Raw genomic sequence first — 6,336 nt, 5'->3', positions numbered from 1 at the left:
TAGTGCATAGCTGCATTGTCATGGATTTAGCATTCACATATTGAAATAAGTTTCACTCCAAAAGAATATAGGGTTATATATATGGTAGAGTTCACATTTTGAAATTATATTCATCATTTAAATCTTATTAAATTAAAGATATTTAATCAATGTGTTTGTTTTTATCCCATAAAAAATTGGAATTAAAAAAGTCATACGAAATAGAATGAAAAAAAAAAAAGAGAGAGAGAAAAAAATAAAAAAAGTTGATTCAACATAACATAACATATAAAAAATTAAAATTAAAAAAAAAAAAAAAGAGAGAGAGAAAGAGAAATGTTGATAGTTATAAGAAATTTTGATATATATATAATATATATATATGTAGTGCTCAAGTGGTTCACTCTGATCAAAGTTATCCTGCCAAGGGGTTACCTCCCCATTAATGCGGCCAGGGGGGGTTAGTTGAGCGCATTAAATGTGAGAGCGATAGCCTATTTTGGGGTTTGTCTTTCCCCAAAATCACCTTTGTCAGGCCGAGGATAAGGTTGTCCTCGGCGTGGATCTGGAAAAGAGACTTTCCCCAACCCTGACAATAAATAGCCTATGCTCCTCGGCCTGGGCCTGGGGCCCATTTCATGATGGGCCGAGGCTATCAGGCCCATAGGCCCCACATATATATATATATATATATTTACATGTCATCAACGTAAAAATTATCAAATTAATGGAAATATATACTATTTTTTGGGATAAATAGATATTATCAAATTATTAGAGATATATACTATTTTTTGGGATAGATTTATATTAATCACCTCTTGAAGAATTTGGATTGTCCTTGTCCCTTAATAATCAAGTTTTGTAGCTTGATATTATGATAAAATAATATTAATTTAATAATATTAAAATTTTGAAAATTTAGATGATAAATATTATCTAAATTAAATTTTTGCATGTTAAATATTATCCCTTAATTTAAGAAATATATCATAACAAATAAAAAATAATGTTAATCTAATTTTCTTTAATGATAAGAATAAATTAGAGTCCTGACAGTATACTATTCTTTTTTATTAAAAATCTAAAAATTCAATAAAATTTTTGCAATTTGGTGAAACCACGTGGCACAATTACGGCGTCTAAGCCCAACTTTTATTATATATAATATGATAATACAATTAAATATTTTGATAATATAATTAAATTTAATAAGAAATAAAATGAAAAAAGAATTAATTCAAAATTTAAGATTAAAAAATAAATTGTACTTGTACACTTAAAAGAAATTTAATTTTTATTTCTTATTTTGATATTTAAATCATTTGTTTTAGTGTTGATTTCATTCAAATGGCTCTAAGTTATATCAACCCTAAACCAGCACATGTATACATATGTAACATCCTAAATTAATAATAAATAAAAATATAATACTCTAACTTAATGTGACATTCTAACTTACTAATAAATAAATATAACATCCTAACTTAAAGTAATGTTTGTAATTGTATTGTGTTTTACCCTTTAAGAACACATATATTGTTTTTCTTATCATAAAAAAGTACAGATATTAATATTATACATGAAAAAATAATGAATTCAATAATTGAAACGGCTGAAAAAAAAATTAAGCCAAAACCTCAATTCATTAATGAAAAATTATCCAAATTTTTGAACTTAAAAAAAAAAAAAAAAAAAAAAAAAGGAGTTAAGTGACAGCAATTTCATGTTTGACNAAATAATAGATTGCATACAAATATAATGAACATGTGTATAAAGATAGAGAACAAACAACACATGAAGAGAGAGGTGAAAGAAACATACATCCACATATATAAAGAAGTATAAGTACAATGTATGTGAAAATGGTTAAGGGACCTCATATACAAGATCAATGAATCTATAAAAAATAGAAAAGAAAAGATACATAAAAATCTCACTACATCCCTCAAGAATATCAACACTCCCCCTATCAAAATATCCTATACTAATTCTCCCCCTAAGATGACTACTTTCATAACCCAAAACCACTCCCCCTTTTTGTCACGAGTGACAAAGGGTAGAGTGTCATGTAGACATCTCATCAGTAGAGCTAGCATCTCCATCATCATCATCATCATCATCATCATCATCCTCAGAATCTGAAGCTACCGGAGTAGGTGGTGAATGAGTAGCCTCTAGAGCAAAACCACCCATGGTCGCCTGCCGTCGTGCAATACGACCAACACAAACATTCATCTGATACAACTCAGCATAGAGTGTATCAAGGCGAGTGTCCATGCGCTGCAGCTGCGCCACAATGTCTTCTAGAGATACATTGCCCGTAGAGGAAGAAGGAGCAGATGTAGATAGAGTTGATCTGGATGGAGCCGAACGGGAGGGAGAAGTGGAATCCGGCTGTCGCAACCTAAACTATGCCTCACTACATTTTACGGTAGCGGCATTTATGGCACAAATGTGTGTGAAGTGGTCGAACACAGGAAAGGGAATGGAAAAATGGCGTAAGATCCTCGTGATAGCGGAAGGAAAGATGAGCTTATCACGGGACGCCGAATCAAGATGAACATCTATGATAGAAAGAATAAAGTGAGAAGAAAAATCTATAGTGAGTTGCTCAAGAAGAGATAACAAAAATCGAGCATGAGGCTCTGTGATAGAGTTGTAGTGAGGGAGAGGATGGAGTACAAACGTCATCACCATGTTCAGGAATCTAGGACCTTTAGCAAAAAGCCTACATGATGTGTACTGATGCTCACCCCAATCAGTAGGGCGCTGACAAAAGGCAGAGATGAGCTCATCTTTAGACACTGTCTTCAGACGCTCAAAAGAAGGATAGTCAGGAAACTCTATCCTAGGAACCCTAAGCACATTCGCAACTAGCTGCGGTGTGACAGGGATGTGCGTACCTCGAACGCGAGTGAAAAAGAAAGGTACTGAACGATCTATCCCATGCATGTTGGAGTAAAACTCCTGAATCAGCACGAGAGGACAAGTGACCGGGACATCACACAGTGACTCCCATCCCCTACTGTGAATGACAGAGGGAAGGTTAGTGTCGGCGAAGTCCGCTAGAATGACTTAGCGCTCCGAATGAACACCTCGTCGAGAAAAGTTCTCCGTAAATGCCTTGTGAGTATCTCCATTACGGAACTGAAGGTTAAGAGAAGCAAAGTTAGAAGAAGAGGAAGCTCCAGAACGCAGAGGGTTCCGAGCAGGAGTGGATTTACGTTTGGGTGCCATAGACACTACTAACGTAAAAGAATGAGAAAGAGATAGAGAGAGAGACAATCAGAAAAGTCCCAACACAGTTTAAATAGAGCAAATATGATGAACAAAAAGAACGTATGCATGGGAATGCATGAGCATTTGACATGCAAAGCAAAAGGCATCATGGGCTCAGCCCAATCCAATCCTACCAGCACATAGCATAAAGCACACAACTAAATGCATGTAAACGTCATTCTAATGCACATGAAATGCAATGTATGTCATTTTGAAAGCATTTAAATGAAAACCCAACCCAAAATTTCAAGAAAAACTCATCAATTTTGAAAAAACCCAAAAATTTTCAAAAATCCCAAAAACTAGGTTTCAAAACATGCAATGAATGAAAAAGGAAGGGAAAAATGAACTTGCCAAGTGATTGAAACCAAGGGAAGGCCGAAAATGAAGAGGATTTGAAGATTTGAGTGAGAGAAAAGTGGTTGGGAGATGAAAAGCCTTCGGACAGATCGAGAGAGATCGAGGAATGAGTGAAAAATCGCGAAAAGTCCTTTTATAGACACCTCAGTAAATCTCGACAGCTGAGGTGTCGAGAGGTATCGAGGAAGCTGTCGAGGAGGTGTCGAGGATTTTGCCTTCGATAGCTTCAGGTGTCGAGAGGTATCGAGGAATAAGGAACAATTTCGAAGCACAGAATCTCAATCGATCGACCAAGTATCGAGAAGGTATCGAGGAGACAAGAACTTTCTCGATCGATCCATCAGGTGTCGAAGAGGTGTCGAGATTGCGATAAGAAAATGCCTGAGATGCTCGACAGATAACCAAGTATCAAGGAGGTGTTGAGGAGGTGTCGAGATAGGTTGAAAAAGTAGTTTTTCGAGAAAAGAAAAACACAGACGTGAATGCAATCCAACATACACCTCAACCAAAGATCCATTCAACATATAAAGCACTCAAAATCATCTCTTAACAAGAATTTAAGCACATGGATCCTTAAAAACACACCCACACACTAAATAAGTCTAACCAATTTTATTTTTCAAAAACAAGTTAAGACAGTTTAGTGAGCATACATTAGCACATGTAGAACCTTTGTGATGACCAAATCACATTGTATCTGCACATGTATCAAAAGTAGCAAAGAATATTGCGTGTTGTGTGTGAAAAACATCGCAAGATTGCATATGTGTATACATGTTATGACAATTGAGATATGAGAAAATAACTTTAACTCACACACAATCATAACTGTTTGATGGAGACTATCACCTTCGAGGTACATCCTATAACTCCCACATCTCCTAGAATACACGCTTGCAACCATATTTAAAGCATTTTTGATCTTTTTGCGTTTTATTTTCTTTGCATATTTTCTTTTATTTTAGCATACCATACATGGGCATATAAAAGAGAGAAAAGAAATACCCAAGATGTTAAGCATTTGACATCACACTTTTGCTATGTCAAAGCATACGGATGTCTTTGACACTACACTTTTGTTATGCCGAAGTATACATGTGTCATTTATGATTGGCGAGCAATAGTGGTGAGATGGTTCTTTATACCTTTCTCTTAGGATTTTCTAGTCCTACCCGTCAAAAAGAGTGATATGAGTGTTAAGATTTAAGAGATAACTTAATCTTACTCATCACAAACAAGAGCCACAAAACTCACTTGCTTAGTTGTGCATAGAGATGCTCATCTAAGCTACAAGAGATACAAAGTCTAGAAACTTTGTTTCAATGGCTATCCAAGGTACACAAGTACCAAAGTACACAAAACACACACTATTTTTGTATTTTATGATTTTTCAATTTTTTTTATTTATTTTAAAAACAAAAGTAAACAAAATTGAAAGTAAACACACAAAAACATGTTAAACAAAACAAAGTATAAAACTAGACTGACTCAACAAAAATGCAAAACACACAAGTAATGCAGCAAACAAGAAAATCAAGAAGGGAAAAGAAAGTGATGAAATCACTTAGAGTCCTTTTTCTTCTACACCTTGGAAGAACCTTTGCTTTGATTAATCCTTGAACAGACGGTGAAGGGAAAGAATTGAAACCATTCAAGTTTGAAAGGAACATGAGGGCTTTCAGAAGATCTCCAAGAGGTGCAAGAGAGGATTGAAGCTGATTTTGGCTTTCAGATGCTATTATGCCATTGCTCTGTTGAGTGGCTAGCCACGTATAGTAATTAAGTCAAGTATGACCGGCAGCTCCACAATGATGACAGAGATGCTGCTTCTTTTGTTTAGGCTTTAAGAGTTAGCCTTCTTAGTTCTAGGGTTTTTAGCATCTTTCTTATCTTGATTAAGGGGTGCTCCTAAGATTGATTTACCCTTGTCTAAGTTCTCACTAGCTAATTCAGTTTTAACATTAATGTTCTCAATTTCAGTGTTATTAGCAGGAGAAACAAAAACAATATTACTATAGAAGCAGTATTAGAGAAAGAAAGACCATACCCTAAGCCTGTTTGATCCGAAGCAGTTTTCTGATTGCTCAGCATCTCATCGAGCTTTGCACTTGAAGTCCTCTCCAATTAGCTCTAACTTGAAACAGCTCAGCTTCAAACTTCTTGGTCTTCTCAGCCAAAAAGTTGTTCTCAAACCTCAGTGCTCAATAGTTTGATTCGCCTCATCAACCTTTGTGGACAACTCTTCACGATCAAGTTCCACATCACTGAGCTTCTTGGTGGCCACCTATACAATTTCTCATGCTTTTAAGAGAGCTTGTAAAGCTTCTCATAGGCTGAGTGAATATCACTTGATCATCCATTTTCTCAAATTTGGACTCCACCAGTTCTTCTTCTTCATCTACTTCTTCAACAATCCCTTCAGTAGGATTGACTATGGCAGTGAAAGCATTTAAGATTCCGTCATCCTCATTGTCGGAATCATCTTCAGGCTCAGTGTCACTCAAGGTTGCAGCAAGTATCTTACTCTTCCCAATGCTCTTGAGATATGTTGGGCATTCATACTTCATGTGACTGAATCCATGACATCCGAAGCACTTTGGTCCAGCCGGAACAGTGTACTAACCGCCATCCTTAGTGTCCTTCTTCCCTTTGTCTTGGTTCTTAAACTGAGAAGAACTGGATTGTCTGCGGTCCTTGTTGAAGTTCCTCTCATTG

Source organism: Quercus suber, unplaced genomic scaffold (genome assembly GCF_002906115.3).
Source record: "Quercus suber isolate HL8 unplaced genomic scaffold, Cork oak 2.0 scaffold_204, whole genome shotgun sequence".
Taxonomy (NCBI): domain Eukaryota; kingdom Viridiplantae; phylum Streptophyta; class Magnoliopsida; order Fagales; family Fagaceae; genus Quercus; species Quercus suber.
Note: the sequence above shows the minus strand (reverse complement) of the source record.